At 44.8% G+C, this 10,702-nt stretch overlaps 1 long non-coding RNA gene across 3 annotated transcripts in view; it reads right to left on the bottom strand.

Moving 5' to 3' along the window:
* LOC104913089 overlaps positions 1 to 10,493 on the bottom strand; it is a 16,181-nt gene extending 5,688 nt beyond the window's left edge. For all 3 annotated transcript variants that reach the window (XR_795114.2, XR_002119525.1, XR_795115.2), the window contains exons 1-2: positions 10,454 to 10,493; positions 299 to 547 (exon numbers count right to left, since the gene is read on the bottom strand). This is a non-coding gene — a long non-coding RNA (uncharacterized LOC104913089). The remainder of the gene's footprint in view (positions 1 to 298; positions 548 to 10,453) is intronic.
* Between the last annotated feature and the right edge of the window lie 209 nt (positions 10,494 to 10,702).

The raw sequence follows: 10,702 nt of genomic DNA, 5'->3' as shown, positions 1-10,702 counted from the left end.
GGGGGGGGAAATGGGAGAAAAAGGCATCCAGAGACATCTAGGAGTATTACCAGGTACAGAGCAGGAACCTGGTGCTGCATCCTTGTGATGAGGTGCAAGTCATGGGGCTGGAGGAGTATACAATACTTTCCTGGAAAAGGTGTTACCTTGCTATGTGAGTTTGCTGTTTTGAAGAGATCTGCATCACCTTGAAATCAAGAAGAGACTAAGGAAAGAAAAGGCATGCAGGCACCAACCATGCAGATGCTTTTAGCATGTCAACACTCAGATCACAGCCAAGTAACTTCCAGGCTCATACCTGAAATCTTGTTGAGATTAGCCACCATGCAGCAGTATCCAGATTTACACATGCAGGAGATGAGAGAAGCCAGTCTCCTCCCTGCTTTCCAGTGTTACTGTGTGCAGAGTTTGAGTTGGTAACACACTGGACTGCCTTCCCCCTGCAGGACCTCAGGAATACCTCTGGAGAGCTCCTGCTTCCATTCTCCAAAGCAGAGCAGCTTCATGCCCTGTCAGCCTTGAGGAGCTTCCTTCTCTATCCACATCTCTAAGAGGAAAAGGCAAAGCAAAAATGACTTTGTATCAGCAGAGACAGGCTGTGAGACTGCACATCAGCTGCATCCCCCCTTACACAGGGGCTTCTCATACTGTCCCGTGGATCAACAGCATGTGTTTCTCATTATTTCCTCTGGCTTCATATTGCAAAAGACCAGTATAAGGAACTCGGGCTCACCATCAATGGATGGTGGCAGAATTTGACTCAAAAAGAGCAAAACTCTGTAACTGTCATCTTGATGAAGACTCAGCACAGTGTTAAATCACAGGTCCTCCAGTGGCTGGCAGAGGCTGCACTGCATGTGTGCACGGGATTAAGCCACAGCTTACTCCGAGCTCCCCATGAAAAAAAACATTAAACAGCTACCTCTGTATGTGCAGATGAAAACACAAGCAAAGAAATGCAAAAAGCAGAAGTATCTCTTCAGCACATGCAGCTGGGGCCAGCTGGCACGCTGCTGCCATGGAGCGTGGCGTGGCTTCAGCAGAGCTGTGACCAAGAGGCAAACTCCCTCAGCTTGAAGACTGAAGCAAACAAAGCCCCCGGCTCAAGTCTGCCAAGCCTTCTCTACTTGGATGGTGGCTTGCTCACACTTGGCAACCATTTGGTGCCATTTGAAGCTGGCTCAGACCTAAAGTGAAAAGATTAATGGGATATTTGAAATCCTGCTCCTATTTTTCCTCAGATCTTACTTATGTAAAAGCCCTGATGTTGGCTGCTGAGCTCCTTAAAACACAATCTGCACAATGTGCCACAGTAAATAAACAGATTTAAGCAGCAAGTCCATTTAGAAGCAGTTTATTTAGAAAGCACATGCATCACTAAAGAGAGCTTATTTCTTATCTAACTCCAAGCACTTAGGAGGCAATCCTTCAGGGGTGTTCTGCAGGCAGCGTGAGATTAATTCTGTTTGCAGCAATTATTTTCGGGATGTTCTGCACTCCCATTAAGAGGCTGGAAGTTCAGTTAGTTTCTTGGCTTGCGGATTAGAGAAAAGCTGGAGACATTAAGCAAAAGAAGAAATGCCTTCCAGCAAACTGACCCATAAGAGGAACCTTCCTGTCAGAGCAGGGCAGCCTTGGCTGAGGCCTGACATGCTGAGCCCTGCCTGGCGCGGCCTGGACACGGACCCCCATCCTGCCTGAGGGCTGGACCTGTCACACCACGCCAGTGACATGTTGCACTTGTGCCACAAACATCCACATTCAGCCTCCAGCAACACTTAAGGATGGAGAAACCTCTGAATTTGCTCTGGAAACCAAGGAAAAGCTGACATGCACATGCAATCCATAGGGCCATCCAGGCCCCACGAAGCCCTGCTTATGGTCCCCATGGACTCAGGGTTCGCAAGAGAAGCTCTGGATTAAAAATCTACAGGAGAGATGGCAACTTCAGCTACTACAGAGCTGTGATCTTTGCTGGCTGCTCACTCACCTGCACCTCAGGGTTTAAATGGGCAGAGACCTACGATCTTGGAGCTTACTCTAGGATCTGAGTGAAAGTTCCCTCATCTCCCCAAGTCACCCACTTTGAGGCACACAGGGCTGTGGGCTCCCCTCTGTGCCTCTTTGCCTGTGATTTTCTATGCCAGCTCACTGATTCAGGCAGCCCCAGCATGGTTCCCTGGTTTTTCTTCCACCAGCAACTATAGCTGAGTCCTGAGAGCACCCACCTGGTGCCTGGTTGGTGCTGGCTTTGTGTGTACCGAATTACCAGATGCAGCAAACAGTAGCTGTTGTACAAACCAGTTTAATGCTGCAAAACTAGTAAAAACATTGGAGAAGCCAGGTGCTTCCACTGCTTCAGGAAATCAGTTCCACATGTACCCTGTTACCTCCCATTGCAATATATTTGCACAACACTGAGTTTGGCAAATGATAGCTCTTCATACTGTGTACCAGAAAAAAAGTCCACTCTTCAAGTCACATATAACCTTTAGCCTATGAGACAAACGGTTTATGCCTGGCTGGTATGAAGAAGTGACAGCCACAGAGCACTGAGGAACTAAGAGGTGCTAGCAGCCCTACAATCTGCTGGCAAAGCAGTTCACCCTCATGGCAGCCCTCTTCCTGGAGAGAGCGTGTGATTGTGGAAGCAGTCGGCATGGTCAGCACCAGGCCGGTTGTAAGGTCACACAGAGCAACAACAGCTCTACATGCTGTCTTTGGGCAGTAAAATCACAGTGCCTTGGCACCTGTCCTCTGGAGACAGTTTGGGCCCTGTTGTACTTCTTTCACCATAATATCGCCTGATGAGCATTCCTTACTAGTGCAAAAAAGCCAAGTTAAATACTGATGGGATTTTCTATACACAAACAGCTAGGCTGCTGAGCAGAGTTGTTTTCTTCAAATTATTCTATTAATAACTTTCCTGAAAGCCCTGCTGGCTTCCAGACAAAGCTTGCAGCACTGTTACAGCACTGCATTGCCTGCAGCCAAGAGGCTGAGCTGAGGTCTGCCTTCCCCTCATTTATTCTTAGCATCTTTACACATTTGAATATTTACTCTAACAAGTGACAGCCATTCAGACAAACCCAGTTTTGCAAACAAAGCAAGTAAGCCATCTTGAAGACATCTCCAACTACCCTGAAAAATCAAATCCAAACCCTCTGTAAAAGCAGGGTCCCACTATTACGACACTTCAAGACATACTGCAGCACTCCTGACTGCCTCTGGGTGATGCTTTCTAGGAATTTGTGGTGCCATGAGCCTTTTTGCCATCTTCTAATGCAGCTGTGCTCTGTCACACCACATTCACACTGTATTTCTCAGCTTTTGCTCACTACCACAACTTGGCAAATACACTACTTTGTACTTCGGATTTAATGCTGTAGGTCTATGCCATTCAAATCCTGAAAGAAAATTTCCAAACTTATTACTACTGCTAAAACACCCAAACATCCCACATGCAAAAAGCTGAAGGAATGATGTAGAATTACTTGTCCTATGTGTCTTCAGGAAGCCAAGCTGGCTGAAAGGTGAAGCCAAGGACAAAACTTAGCAGGAAGCATCCACAAGGGACTGCACAGGCACCTCCAGCGAAGACCAGCTCACGGGGCATAGGATTTTAGTTAAACAGGCAACAAGTACAACAAACAAACTGCACAGAAGTTCTACTCACTCTGTTTTTACCCATCTCTCATTTCTTCCATATCTTGAGTATTTCAGCTACTGAAAGCCTCTCTTAATCTTCTGGGTTCTCCAGTGATATCTCCAAGCACTGCTGCCCATTTCTACGTACATCGCTCTCATTTCTAGGAGGGCTCTTTATGTAAACCAAGTGCTTTTGAGTCTATTTCCTTAATCATGCTAGCCTGGCAGTTGCATCCATTCTTCCACTGCTGTTTCTCACAGTTCCTGAAATTCTTTAAGGCAGTCATGTCTTGATTTTCCTGCAATAAGAGGCTGCTCCAAACTTGTCTGTCCACTCAACATGACATGTATTTCCTCATCTAGAAGTCACAGAATGACCCCTAAATTCCCCATAACATTCAAAGCCCTCTGTGGTAAACGCGTTGCTGACATCATCCGACCTTACTGTAAACTTCTGCGTTGTGAATTATCAACAGGCACAGCTCTTTCTCACAGCAATACATGCACAACGAATGTCCCCAGAAGGTGCACAAGTCCTTAACTGACAGTAATTTCTTCACTAGAAGACATGTGGGACAGTATCATTCAGTGATAAGTTTGTGCCAATACGGCAGTGCTGAGTGGTCAAAGCTCTGGGTGGAAACTTCTTAGGGTCCTAAAGGAAAAGCTGTCTATAAGTGAAATATCTGGAAACTACTTTACGCTTTGTTATATGACTGTGCTGGAAAAAGATACAGAGCTATCCTTTTTGCTGGGGAACAGAACTCATCCCTGCAGTTATCCAGACAGCACTGATAAACATCTGCTTATTTCTAAAGGGCCCATGCAAGGACAGCCACAGAGATGTTTGTTCAGAGCAGGGCCTTGTCACAACAGTGTTGTTCAAAGCTTTGTCAGACACTGATCTTCCAGCATCCTGCTGCAAAGCTGATATCAAGTATTCACAATGGGTGATGAGGTCAGTGACCCTAAGCCTCTCATCCTTTGTCAAGCACCCAGTCCTCAGCTTGCAGAATTGTCTGAAAATTCTGGTACAAAAAGTCAGAATGTCACACATTGCAAGTGCAGCTTGTTAGCAGAGGTTGTTCACAGAGCTTTAAGCTGGTAATAGACATGAATAATTCTCTGGATGAGGTAAAACATGCATACACGCATCAACTTATAACTATGCTCAGAGCAGGGTTATTAGTATTGTTAATTATTATTATTAGTTATTGTTTAGTGCACTACCCTTATGAGAAAAGTTGCTGAATGGGCTCTGCCAAAACAAATGATACAAGAGAACAAGTCTGCCCAGATGCTGCTGCAAGGGACCCGTTGAAATCTACCAGTTGTGTTTCCTGCATTATCACCACCACAAAAGCATCACAGAAGCCTAGAGAAAGGGTTTCCCAAATGGACATTTCAAAAACCAGCACTGACCCTCCTCTCACACGCTCTGTGATGCAAGACCTGTTTGCATCAGGCAAGAGCTGGTTCTCTTCCTCCTAACTTTCATGCAGCATTTAGAAAAAAAGACATCCAGATGGTCCTACTCATCACTAGGAAATAATTAAAATCCTTCTGTGCTTTCCTTCAGCCTTCTGGCTACTCATTTGCTACAGTCAGCTCTAATGTCTTCACGAGTGCGTGACCATTAAGAAACCTTGGGAATGGTGGGAAAAAAAAAAAAATCCAGCAAATAAACCCATCCTTCAGTATCCGGATGGTCACACTTTCCTCTTCACAGAGCAAGGATACTGAGTTGAACAAAAGCTGCTGGAGCAAAAGCTCCACGTAAGACCTTCACAAGGGTTTGGGATGCTCTTTGCTGCATTCATAGCTGCCACCAAGTGGTGGCAACCTATCTAGAAAGACAGTCCCATTACAGCACATCCCCATTTCAATGGCAACATAAAAATACATAACAAATAAGCCAACAGACAATGCACCAAGTCTCAGAAGTTTATTAGGCAGCAATGCCACCCTTACAGGAACCACGGCTGTGACATGGAGGATGGGACTGTATATCTCAGTGGTTACTCACATTAACAATTAAGATATTCTCTTCACACAAGACGCAGATCAGAAGTTCATAAATCATCTGGAGAGGGAAAACACAGGCTCTGATATATGTAACATGGCATATTATCAGGCACACAGCGCTTAGCATTGCTCATTTGTTCTGTTCACACTCATTATGCAGCCTGTGGCTCACAGCAGCCCTCACACCAGGAGCTGCTGGTCACCACCCAGCGCTGCCACACACCCAGCACCCACAGCACACGGCCCTGGATGGGAAAGCCACTACAGGAACACGATGGACTGCAGAGAGAGGGAGTGTGTGAGCGCTGCCCTAGGCGAGCTTTCACCTGCTTGCTAAACAGCTGCACAGGTTTTATGTGACTTTTTACTCTGGAACTCAGAAACAGTAGTTACCATAGCAATTTCCACATCACTTGGTACTTGCGCTACCTTTAAGAATCAGAGCACCTTTTTATAGAAATTCTTACCAGTGCACCACGTGGACTTTTGATTTTTAGAATCTTTGGAGGAAAAGAGACATCTTATGCTTCCTGAGATTTTAGAATCCTGCTGAAAAGTGGAACCTTTGTTTCAAGGGGGAATGCGGTGTTTGGCACAGAAGGAACTTATTGCATTTCAGAGGAGAGAGAAGAAAGCGGCTCATTCCAGAAGCATTCATCATCTGCAAACCATCCACAAAGGGTACAGAAACATGTCTGCCAAAAAGAAGCCCCTTGCTCAGTCAAAGATACAGCATGCTTAAAGAGAAGTTTTGTTTCCATGGTGACTGAATTTGGAATAGGAACATCCTCTGCATCAGCCATGGCTAGATCAAAAACCCAGTTGCTTTTGTTCACTCCACGAACTGGGTTATTAACCCTGCCTCGTCCAAACAAACATCCTGTTTGTATTCTCCTTGTCCCTTTTGCTGTGCACAGCTTCTCTTTGTAAACGCAGCAAGAAAAAGCAGGAAGATCCAAATAAACATGAACAGCCTGATCATGCAATCCTAATAATTAGAAGTAATGCTATCTTCCAATATCAAACCAGAATTTTAAAAAACACCATTTTTGAAATGACATCAGCAAGCATTGTGCTAAAGACAGTTAACAATAACCAATTATGTAGAGATTTTCCTTTCCTCATGTCTCAGACATAAAATCTCACCCTTCGCTTATCTTATCCATCTTACAAGTTTCCATAGAATGAGAAAGGAGGGATTCTCAGCATCCAGCTTTGAAGGGATGACAACCTGGGGCAGAGACACATGTAAGAAAAGGCAAATTAGGGCCAAAGGGCCTCAGCAGACACATTTTGATTGGCCATCTGCTTGCTTAGAATTCTGACCTTCCCTACATCAAAGATTTGGCAGTGGTTTCACCTCAGCCAGCCAGATCGCCACCATCTAGCCCAATGCCAGGACTGGACCCCAGGCAGCAGCTGCTAGCTTGAGCATCTCACGGGATGCAGAGCCAAAGCACCACATGGTGCACACCATGAAAGTCATTAACAGTGTGAATGTGTTGCTTTCTGCTGCTCCTTACATTCACCTGAGGCAATGAGGTCACACTCACTGAAGCCCCAATTTCTGATGCTGATGAGATAATTTGCTGAACCACCACAGCTGCTTCAACAGAGGTTAAATCTAGATGCTATATCCACGGATCAGTGCAGTCACACTTCCCAGTGAGCACTCCCTGCAGCTTCCTACCCTGCAGCATAAGGAGAGGGGACATGACAGCACCAAGGGGGACTTTGCATGCAAGGCAATTGCTTGGTCTGGAGAAAAAAAAAAAAAAACCCACTACATAATACAATACTACAAAAAACTGCATAATTTCTGTGTCATCTGCTGGGAGGAGGGAACACTCATTCCTATAGTTCAACAGAGCTGAGAGCCAGTTCAAGTAGAACAGACAAGTATAAAGTTCTCTCCACTATTTCTCAGTGACAAAGACTTGCACAGAGGTGACGCTGGAAGCCCCAACTTTGTGCCAGAGCAGCACTGACAGGCTGGCGCTGCTCAGCACCGTGTGGCTTCATGAAGTGGGGACAGCAGTGGGACCCAGTGCTACTCTGGGGACATGCTGTCATGTGCAGAATGTCATTCTGCTACTGAAAACCAAGGGTGAGTTTCTGCACTTGGTTTTTGACAACAGCCACTGGAAGCAAAAATCAGACATGGCCTCGAAAGCAACCAGCACCTTCTGGTAGCTGCAAGGAAGCTATGGGAATAGTGCGGGAAGAAGCAAGAAGTCCATGATAATTCAAAATACAAACAGAATTCTCTATGAAATACAGAAATCAGAGAAACCTTAGATGCATACTCAGCAGAATCAGTTGTTCCAGTGTTTCTGGCCAACATATGCCAAGTTGCACAACTGTCAGCATAGAGAACTTCAATTATTTTCCAACAAAGAAAGTGCTTCAGTACTTGTTCCTGTATAAAGAATGCCAGCTGCAAGCAACAAACTTGGGAAAGCAATGGGCATTAGACACATCCACTTAAACATACCTGAAAAATCAGAACTATCATTGCCCAAATTGCCCAACACTTTCCAGTGCAACGCTCTCCATCAGTTATTTATACCACTACCAGGCATCAGGCTGAAAGTTTACATGCTGGGTGTATGCCTGGAGCAATTTCTTTCATCTGTTTTATTTTAATTTTAGCTAAGGCAATACAGTTGTTTCTGAATTAAAACAAAGAAACAGAGCATTGCTTTGCTCACAATAAAAATGCCTCCAATCTCAGCCTTGCCTGCCTCTGCCACCCTGCAATTAGGAACACAGCTCAAAGCTTTGGCACCTTGTGGCATCAAAGCAAGCTCATTTTCTGCCATCTCATCCATCCAAATTTAGCCACTTGACTTGCTTTGGAAACAATAGCACCTCAGCTGGTACCTGTCCATATCAATGAGAGTTCTAGATCCTTTTCCTGAAGTGCAGCACTCCACACTTTGCCCTTAAAATGTAATGTTTTGCTGACTACTGCCAGCAGCACTGTCCAGAGCCCATGCTACATGCAATCAAGCAGGGAGAAGCCTGGTGCTGAATAAGACATCTCCTGCCTACAGCCCTTGGCTCTGATGGCCTCTACAACACTACCCAGCCCTGTCAGTAAGCGTTCAGCTAGGCTGATTGGAGAAACAAAAAATACAAAAAGCACAGAGACAAGCGAGTCCAATGAATCTGGAAATTCAAAAAGCTTTTCACCAGTGTCTGAAGATGGGAATTCCTCCTATCTGGTTTCAACAGAACCTGCTATGGAAGAGACAACTGAGATTTAATTTTCGTTTTCACTTGAAGCTGAACAAAATGATGATCCAATATTAAGCTTGTTTACAAAAGCTAAGGCTTGAAGTCCTTCCAAAAACAATTTTGTTCTACTTTTGAGTCAAATTAAATGCAATGTTCTCCCTCAGATGTTATCCACATGACTGTTTACTAAGTCAAATCTTGTGATACCACCAGCTTGATTCAGCAAATGTGATTAATGGGTCTGCTCTTAGCTCACAAAATGGTGGGTGCCTAACGAAGCAGAGCAAAGCAGCCTCTAGAGATTCTTGCCTCTCAGCTGGCCACTGAACGTACAACCAGGCAGTTAACCCCTAGGCAGCAACAGCTCATGAAGTAAGGCTTAAGAAACACTCGATATTAACTGTTCTGCTCCCAAAATAAGAAACTGCAGGATAAAAGCTTGGTTCTCCTCACTTCTACGTGAGCTTGTGGCTTCGTGTTAAGGACTCCAGCTGCAAGCATCAGCTTGAGTCCTGTTACTTTCATGATACCTTAAAGAACTTTCCTCAGAACTGCAACACAGAACATTGAGAGATAAGGTAATTATTTAATGGTTCTGAGAAGCATTTTCAAGTCTGGAGGAAAGGTTCTCATTGTGACACAACACGCAGAAGGGAGCCAGGGAGGAGATGTGGCCCTTCAACCATGAGACCAGATTCAACCGTGACTGTCATCCTTAAGAATATCAAATGAGATGTCTTTCTTCAGCTATGCTACTTATCTGCAAGCAAGTGCCACAACTCCACCACCAGAGAGCAAACCTACAGGTTGGTGCTCTCAGTCCTACTTAGCTACCACAAAGAACCATATCCTTGTTTCACAGCCTCTCTTCAATCATGTTACCTGAGCTCCTTACAGCTGCCAATCTGAAAGAGAGTTGAATACACAGCAACTGAATTCAGCCTACCCAGCATCCATACATGGGATCTACAATCAGTACTGTGAGGCAGGAGATTCTCAAAATGGTACTTAGACAAGTAACAAGCTTTGCATTTTATCATACCCTATGACACAGCCAGTTGAGAAGCCCAGGGGTATCCATTTCCTCCACAATATAGGTGTAATCTCATTAGCCTAACAAGTAGCTAACAAAACAAGTATTTCTTCTCAGCATGAGTTGAGCAGCATACAAGTTTTCTTTCCAACTTTTCATAAGTTGCACGATGGAAAAACACCCATCAAAAGCAGAGCTTAACAAAGGTTCCCAATAATGATGCTTTCCTCTTTGATCCAAAAACTGATACTTAACAATGACTAGGGAAAAAAAAAAAGATGGTATGAAGATACACAAATAGAGAAGAAAAGATTTGAGACACTGTGCACAGGTGAAGAATTAAAAATTGAGACTAAGTTATAAACTGCAAAATAAGATGCCTGTTCATAGAAGCTGTAGAAATTGGGAAGATCAGTACGATGAGAAAAGGCGTTTCACCAGAAGCATAATGACAAAGGATCAACACAATAGAAAAGTGGTACAAAGGAAGCAAAGAAGATTGCTTACCCACATCAGAAGATTCCAGGTTGCAGGGGAAAGCTTCACCAAGGAAACATCTCCAACCAGAGCTCCTTCCCCAGTGGGGGTCAGCCCTTCAATGAGGTCTAAGAGAGGTGCAACCCTTCCTGTCTCACAGCTGAATTGCCTTCACCTGTGCTCTCAGGACTGACCCAGTCCTTTCCCCAGGTGCTCCATCAATGGTTCAGGCCGTGACTCAACAGTCCTCACACAGAAGCCCTCTCTGTGACTAACTCA

The sequence above is a fragment of the Meleagris gallopavo genome, chromosome 14 (assembly GCF_000146605.3).
Source record: "Meleagris gallopavo isolate NT-WF06-2002-E0010 breed Aviagen turkey brand Nicholas breeding stock chromosome 14, Turkey_5.1, whole genome shotgun sequence".
NCBI classification, from domain to species: Eukaryota; Metazoa; Chordata; class Aves; order Galliformes; family Phasianidae; genus Meleagris; species Meleagris gallopavo.
The sequence above is the reverse complement of the archived record's forward strand: the minus strand, read 5'-3'. Positions and strand labels throughout refer to the sequence as shown.